This window comes from Cervus canadensis, chromosome 6 (genome assembly GCF_019320065.1).
Source record: "Cervus canadensis isolate Bull #8, Minnesota chromosome 6, ASM1932006v1, whole genome shotgun sequence".
NCBI classification, from domain to species: domain Eukaryota; kingdom Metazoa; phylum Chordata; class Mammalia; order Artiodactyla; family Cervidae; genus Cervus; species Cervus canadensis.
In genome coordinates this window covers 60,485,594-60,493,593 of record NC_057391.1, presented here as the reverse complement: position 1 = coordinate 60,493,593, position 8,000 = coordinate 60,485,594, and positions in this window count along the sequence as shown.

Genomic DNA, 8,000 nt, shown 5'->3' with positions numbered 1-8,000 from the left:
CCCCCACAAATCTGGAGCGCCATGGGGACCTATTTTCCACTTGTCATTGGATCACTAAGCCACTGGTATGTGCCTGGTGTGTCATGGGCACGCGTCATATCTATTTGTTGGATAAATGAATACTTAAATGTATGCCAAAGTTCAATTATGGCACGAGTCTTTGCAAAAGGATTCATCACGGTTGAATCATCCAGAAAACACTTAAGGGGCATCTGCTACCTGCCATGTGCCGTGCTAGGTGATACGGTGAGAGGGCTTATATGAAGGGACAGATAACAGGGGCACAGGTAGAACTTCCCTGGTGGTCCAGTGGTTACGATGCTGCACTTCCAGTGTGGGGGGTGCAAGTTTAATCCCTGATTGGGGAACTAAGATACTACTTGCCACATGGCCAAAAAAAGAAAATCAGCACAGGCTGGGGGTAAGGCCCACCCTCTACTGTGGCTGCTCTGGTGTCTCATCCTGTTGTTCTTCTTGTGAAGGAAGCCGTTTCATACCTGGTCGTGGTTGGGGGTAATCAAGAGCACATCCTAGCTCTCATAGTTAGAGGAACAGACGTGGCCATCCTATGTGGGAGCCTTGCATGGTCAGACAGTCCATGAACCACCTAGATTTAGAATTAGAGGCATAGGAAGTTGGACATGGGAGAGATCTCACAGATGGCCCATTGAGTCTGCTCACCCTGGGCCCCCACATACAGACCAGCCTGTGCTCACAGTTCCGAGAGCCCCAAGCTCTCCGCATCTGAAAAGCTGGGAAAGAATGGCCCAAGTGCTGTGGTGAGGATTCAATGACATGATGCTCACAACACTTCTGTGAAGAACCTGGCCAGTGAGGGCAGGGTCCTGCCCACTCCGAACACATGGGCCATACGGCTAACCTCCCTCCCATTGGCCCCAGGCTCTCTGTACTCCAGACAGCACTCTGGGGCAAGGTCATGCTGCCCAGGGGGCAAGCGAGCTGAGGTCACTGTCTGCTCTCCATTCTTGTCCCTGAGTCACTGCCTGGGTCTGAAAAGGGGAAAGCCAGCCTTGCTGGCTGCAGCCACCCTGCTTGACTCCGCTGGTTCTGGGGATCCCCACTGTCCCTCGGGGTCTTCTAATGCCTGGGGTCCGGCAGTTGCCGAGGACAGCAGGCAGACAGTAGAGTCAGGAGCCCTCTCCACTTTGCTGCCTGTTCTCCATGGAGCCTGCCTCTGGGGAATCTGTGAGGTGTGTGGTGTTTTTTTCCAGTCCCTTCTGCTGGTGTCAGGTCAGCCGCCCACAAGCCACCCGCCCAGGGGGCTCACATCAGCTACCTTCACTTCAACCCGCGGCTCTTGGCTCGCTCATACCGAAAGCTGGCTGGCATCCTGGAGAACTCATGCGCCCTCACACGGAAGCCACGGAATTTCCCCAGTAAGGTGTCTTTGGCAACTCCAAGACCACAGGAAGTTCACAGCTGGTGAGACACAGAATGTGAGGGAGGAGGCGCCAGCCGTGACCACTGTCTGGGGCCCCTCCCAAGGGGACAGGAAAGCTCCGAGTCTCCACAGACAGGACCCTGACACCACCAGGGAGCACCTCGGCTGCAGGTGGGTCTCATGTTACGTACCTGACACCAGCTCCCCCCCCACCCCACCGTCTAGGGCTGGAGTTGTCAGTCCTGGCTGCACCCCAGGCCACCAGGTACATCAGAATCTCTGGGGCGGGACCAAAGTGGGTTACCTGTGCTTTTTTAAGTTTTCCAGGTGTTTGCTGTGTGCACATGGTGTTGAGGGTCGCCACTTAGGAAAATAAAACCCTTAAATCAAATCTTTGTGTTTGGGTGTGTGGGGCCTGGGGGCAGCCAAGGTTCAGATCCTGCCCCTATTACTTACTAGTTGTGCCTTCACAATTCTGAGTTTGAAGCCTCAATCTCCTCATCTGTTAATGTGAGAATAATAATGTAAGTGTCTACTTTGTGGGATTAGATGTGCCAGTCTGCTTACAATAGTGCTGGTCACTGCCTCCTGACTATTTCCTTATAAATCATACTCTGTCTTGTCTCTACCTCCAAATGTGAAACCTGTGTCTACCCAGCTTGGAGTGCCCAATACTTTGTCTATACAGTGCTTTGCACATCACTATACTCAATAAATACGAGTCAAATAAAGGAGTTGGAAGAGGATCCTTGTGCAGTGCTAAGACTTGTTTCCTAATTAAGCATTGGAGTAAATCCACAGTCCATATACTGATTCTGTTTAGCAAATTATTACTTTTTTGTGTCCGCTATGTGCTGGGCCCTAAGTATTTGATGATAAAGACATAATTGCTGTCACTGAGGAGTTGAGTCTGGCGGGGACACAGATTCATGACCTCACACTTTATCGTCTATAAAGTTAGTACAGAAGCACTCCAGGCAAGAGGAGGAGGACGGGGTGCAGGAGAAGGAACAAGAGGAGGGTGAGGAGGAGGGGGAGGTAGAGGAAGAGAAGGGGAGGAGGGAGGTATCCACACAGAGAATGGCAGATGACTTTTGAGATTTTTTTTCAAGTTTTTTATTTATTATTATTAATTTAGTTTTGGCTGTGCCGGGTCTTGGTTGCTGTGTGGGTTTTTCTCTAGCTGCTGCGAGCAGGAGCTACTCTAGTTGTGGTGTGAGGGCTTCTCTCTGCCACCAGCCCCAGGCGCTTGGGCTTCAGTGGTCCTGTCACATGCGCTCAGTAGATGCGGCTCTCGGGCTCTAGAGCGCAGGCTCAGTAGTAGCACAGGGGCTAAGTTGCTCGGCGGCGCGCACGTGCGGGCAAGTGCACGCTCAGTCCTGTTGACTCTATGACCCCATGGGCTGTAGTCCATCAAGCTCTTCTATCCTTGGCAGTTTCCGAGCAAGAATGGGAGAGTGGGTTGCCATTTCCTCTTCCAGGGGATCCTCCTGACCCAGGGATGGAACCCCCAGTCTCCTGCATTGGCTGAGGTGGGTCATAACAACGGGAAGGAGCTTGTCAGATGGAGAAGCAGAGAAGGGTGTTGGAGGCAGAGGGAACGGCACCTACAAACCCAGAGAGGCCTGGAGCGTGTTGCGCCATGTTCGAGGATGGTGTGACGAGGCAGGAAGGAGCATGGGGTCCACTTGGTGGGAGATGAGGTTGGACAGTCAGGGTGAAGCCCAGCTGGGAAAGGCTTGGGGGCTGGGCTGAGGGGCTGGGGCTTTATCCTGTAAGGACAGGGAGAGACCCGTCCTGTTTGCGGGCCGGGCGCACACCTGTGTTTGGTTTCTTCCTTAAGGCATTAAGGCAGCCACTCCTCGCCCAGGGGAGCCCTGCCCCCGCGTCACTGAGCGGCCTTTTCCTCCTGGTCCCCGCCCGGGAGAGCCTGTCAGGTTGGGTCAAGCTTTGTCCCCGCTTCCTGGTGTCAGAGGGGCAGATGAATGAGATGGGTGTGAAGGAAGGTGCAGGCGGGGGTGGCCGTGATTTCCGTTGAGTTTCACTCACTGGAGGCATGACTTTGGGCTTCAAACCAGCTGGAAAAGCTGGGGCAGCCTACCCTAAACAGGTGGGCTGAGGGTAGGGTTAGCCAAGGGCCCCTGGCGGAGGGAGGCCCAGGAGACTGCCTTTTTTGTTGTCAAGCACGATTACCTCGCCTGCTGTGGTACCGTGGGCGCTGAATTCCCTCTCAGACAGCAGCTTCCTCAGCTTTGAAGTGAAGGAGGCGGGCCACGCCATCTCCCAACCCCGATTCCGAGGGAGGAGCGTAGGACTCGGCGCGCAGGCTGCTGGAGGTGGGGGACTGCCCGGCAGGACAAAGCCTCTTCTAGAGGGACGGGCGGCTTTCCAAGGCTCGCCTCCCTGCCGGACCTCGGCTGCTCCGGGACCTGCCCGCAGCCGGGCGCAGGCTGACGCGGGACCTCGGAGGTGCGAGCGGAGGTCCGCCTCCAGACCCGGCAGATGAGAGACCAGGCAACTCGGCCGTGCTGCGCCGGGAACAGCGCTGGGACGCAGGAGGGGCCAGCTGCTCCCTGGGGGTTCCCCCTCCTTTCCCGGGGTCCCTCTCCCCCCCGCCGCCCGGGGGCAGTGAGGAGCCCACAGGAGTTAAGTCCAGGGGCAGACACCGGGCCCCGCAGGCAGGGTGGTGGGTGACAGCAGGACGTCAGCAGGGGCCTCTGGGCGGAGAGCCCGCCCAAAGGATGGAGACACCCCCACCCCCGCAAAGCCAGCCAGACCGCCGGCGCTCGTCATCCCCCAGACACCCCCACCAGGCAGCCCCGCCTCTTCCGCCGCCCACCCCTCCTTACTCACTCAGTCACCTGAAAGCTCTGGTCTTCAAAAGCATCCTTGTTTTAAAAATAATTTCTGTTTCCTTTATTAGCACTCAGCTCCAGCTTTCATAAATATGTGAAATCGATGTAAATAATTTTTTAATTAAAAATGCACATGTTCCCAGGTGGATCAAGAAGACCTAGTGGTCATTCTCAGGAGTTCTGTGTTGGGCCTGGGGAACACAGCCCTGTACTCAGCGTCCTCACAGGGCTGAGGGCCATCACAGGACCACAAGGGGGCTTCAGGGAAGACTCTCGGGAGGAAACCTTGAGCTGAGACCTGGGGCTTAACAGAGATCTGGCCAATGAAGAAGAGAGGGCATCTCAGGAGAGGGGCCGACCTAGGCAGGATCAGCAGGTGGGCAGCACCAGGAGTCGTGGTCAAGCAGGGTACTGAGGAGGAAATGTTCCTTTTTCTGAACTCGTCACACTGATAATCATTTGTACAAGTATCTGTCAATATCTGCCCAGGTAGGTTACAAGCTCCAGGCGAGGAAACGGTATACATTTTATGGTTCCTCAGGATACTGGTGTTCAGTACGATGACTGGCACACAGTAAGTATTCAGTTAGATTGGTGTTAATTGACCAAGTAAATGAGAATTCTCTGGTTAATGTGGGTTTGGTCAGAAAGAGCTGAGAAGCCAAGCTAACTAGAGTGTGAATGTTATCGTAAGGGCAGTAGGGAGCCACTAAAGGTTGTAAATACTTGACAACAACAAAAGTTTTAAATAAGGGAATGACTCGGTCAGCTTTGTGTTCCAGGAATCCCTTTTTGGCTTTGGTCTGGAGAATGGCTGGAGCCAGAGTCCAGGTGGCAGACATATTGTCCTTACCTTGGAGCACTGTTTGACTTAGTATCTCTTTATGTGACTCTCCCTCAGTAGGCCATGAGCCCTGGAGGGCCAGGGCCAAGCCTGTTCACCCAGCACACATGGCACGTGGTAACGGCTCTGTGGGTTTAATGGGTGAAATTCTGATTGGAAGTTGCAAATGCAACTTTAAGGGTAGGTGATGATGTTTAATGCATGCAATATCACAGGCAACTTTCAAAACATGGGGAGCATGAAGGAAAAGGTCATTTAAGTTTGGGAAGCAGTGGTCAGAGCTCTGGGAGGTGGGGTGGAGGAGGAGGAGGAGGGGTGTGGGGAGATGGAGCGGGCTTCCCAGAGCTGTGACAGTTGCTAGACTGATGAGGCCTTCCAGGTTTGGGATCTTTCTGAGATGTGAGGCTGAGGTGGGAAGCAGCAGGTTTGGAGGACTAGGTGAGGTATTTGGGTGTCTATGGGACATCCAGCTTGAGACTGGGGTGTCTCCAGCAATAGAAGATTCTGGAAGCTTTCAGGGTGAGCATATGGCAGAATGTGGGGAAGTGTCTGGAATTCCCTGGAGAGGAGAACTTTTAAGTAGGAGCGGAGGAGTGAGTCAGGGAGTCAGGCGGGATGGAGAAGCTCATCCAGGAGCTCCTACCGCAGAACTGTGAGCCGGTGACTTCCTCTCTGTTCCCTCCAGACTCTTCATTATGAGCCCATCATAACAGCCCTGTCAGGAACCAGCACTGCAGAGCCTCTGGTGAAGCCCAACTCCATGGGGCTCAACTTCTGTGTGTTCTTGGCTCACCTCCCTTTTGTGATCAAATTGCCACATTCTGTGATTGCCTTCTGTCTTCACAAGACCTGCCTTCTGGACATTATATTTTCCTCCACTCAGTCACTTTACTGATTTCATTTCTGCTTGTCACCTTTCTCGTGCTCCTGGCTTTTCCAAATAGTTCTGCCCACGCCCTAGTGAGCCAGGCTCCCTGATGCTATGTCCTGGGGGAACCGAGGGTGTTTTCCAGCTTTTCTCCACTTCCTCCCCTTTTCTCCCCCCTTGTCTGCCTGAGCAAAGGTCCAGCACTGGCAGCAGTGAGGGGAAGACAGGGCTGGCTGCCCTCCCAGCCACTGTGCATCCAACTGTGGGCCAGGCACGATGGTGTACCTGTCAACAAATAACTGGTACTTGGGGCAGAAAGCCCTGATTTCTTAATTTCTGTGGTGTAAATGTTTCCACCACCATCAATTTCAAGCTACCAACAAGATGTTACTGAATGCAGAATTGGGGACAGGTGGGCAGCAGTGCACTGTCACATAATATTTCCAGCAAGCAGACGCAACAGGTGTAGACAGCCTCAAAAGCAAATATAATTACAAACTTCGGTCAAATAATTGGGAAGTTTTGAGTATTTGTTGCTTTTAAAAAATATAACTTTCTCTTGTAAGATTTTATAATTATTATTATAATGGCTATTTAACAACTACTTTGCAAAAACCAAAACAACAGCTTTGCAGAATTCCTTAAAACTTAACAATTAGATCTTGTAAGCAGTACAGACTGGCTTCAGCAAACCACTGGGTGCCACATGGGCCAGGAGAATAAGTGGAGACTCCAAGCCCCAAACTGGAGAGCATTCTCACCTGCAGCCTCTCCCTGCCCAGGCTGTGTGGGTGGCAGGTGACAGGTAGCAAGCCTCTGCAACCCAGGAGGAGCAGAGCTGGGCTCTGGGCACCCCCTCCCACCTGTAGACATGCACTTTTCTCTGCGCCCACCCAAGCCCCAGCCTCCAGACACCTACCTTAGTAGCCTCCAGAATGAGGAAGTCTGAGTGGTGCAATTTCCTCTAACCTAGAATGTGTGAAATACTGCTCAGAAAGCAGGCTTGCCCAATTACCCACAATGAAAAGCCAGGAGAGGACAAAGCCTCTCTTTCTAAGCTTCTCTTTATATCAGTGGGCTGCAAGGCAGGTCGTGCTCGGTCTGAACAGACGTGGGATGGAGAGGACTTCAGGCATGCAGCTCAGTCTGTGGGCCTTTCTGAACATTAAGAATGAAAAGCACCAGTGAGCTAATTTGACCTGTTCTAAGTGTGCCAGTCTTTGCACTAGGTCTTGGGGACTCAGAGGTGGTGACCTACCATGATAGAAACCTTGTCTTGGCTACTCCAGGAAATAGCTGAATCTCTGACTTGATGTTCCTGTGTTCTTGCCAGTGACCATTGTGAAGCCTAGATAAAAGGGGTCACCTTCTCACCACATCCTATATGTGCCTCGGACCCTGGTTTATGTCTTTGCATAAGTATTAATAACTAAAGGTGTCTTTTTACTCATAATCACGTCTCATCACAAGCCAACCCATCACACCTGCCCCCTCAAGCTCACTTTCAGAGCTGCACCTCTATTTGCAGCTTTTCCACATTCTCTCATGGGGTCTTCCTTTGAGTGTGGGGTTTGTGTGCTCTGATATTTAAGCTCAGGAAGGCCAGGACTTCGTCACTCACACACTCATTCATTCCTTTGTTCAGTGGGGAGTGGGCTGGGGAGGAGGCAGGAGGATGGAAAGGTCTGTCCAACTCTAAGTGGGGGCACAGCTCAGGGAAGGCTGCACCCTGAGTGGAGGCAGAAGGAGAAGCAGAGAGAGGCAGGAACAGAGACCAAACCCCTATTTCTCTCTGCTTTCGGACTTTGTGCTAGGGGGTACCTGCATTTTGTAAACAGTGAAACAGTGTCTGAATGCGAGGTGAGGTAGTTATTCATTTTCTTTGGACTGAAGGTTACTCCCAGAGGGTGTTTCCATGGATTTGCCCACCTCAGGACAGCCTCACCTGTGTTTCCTGCTTTGGGGTAAAAACTTTTTTATTCCTTTGTTTGCAACAAAAAACATTAATGTGTTGTTTTCCACCCTCCGACC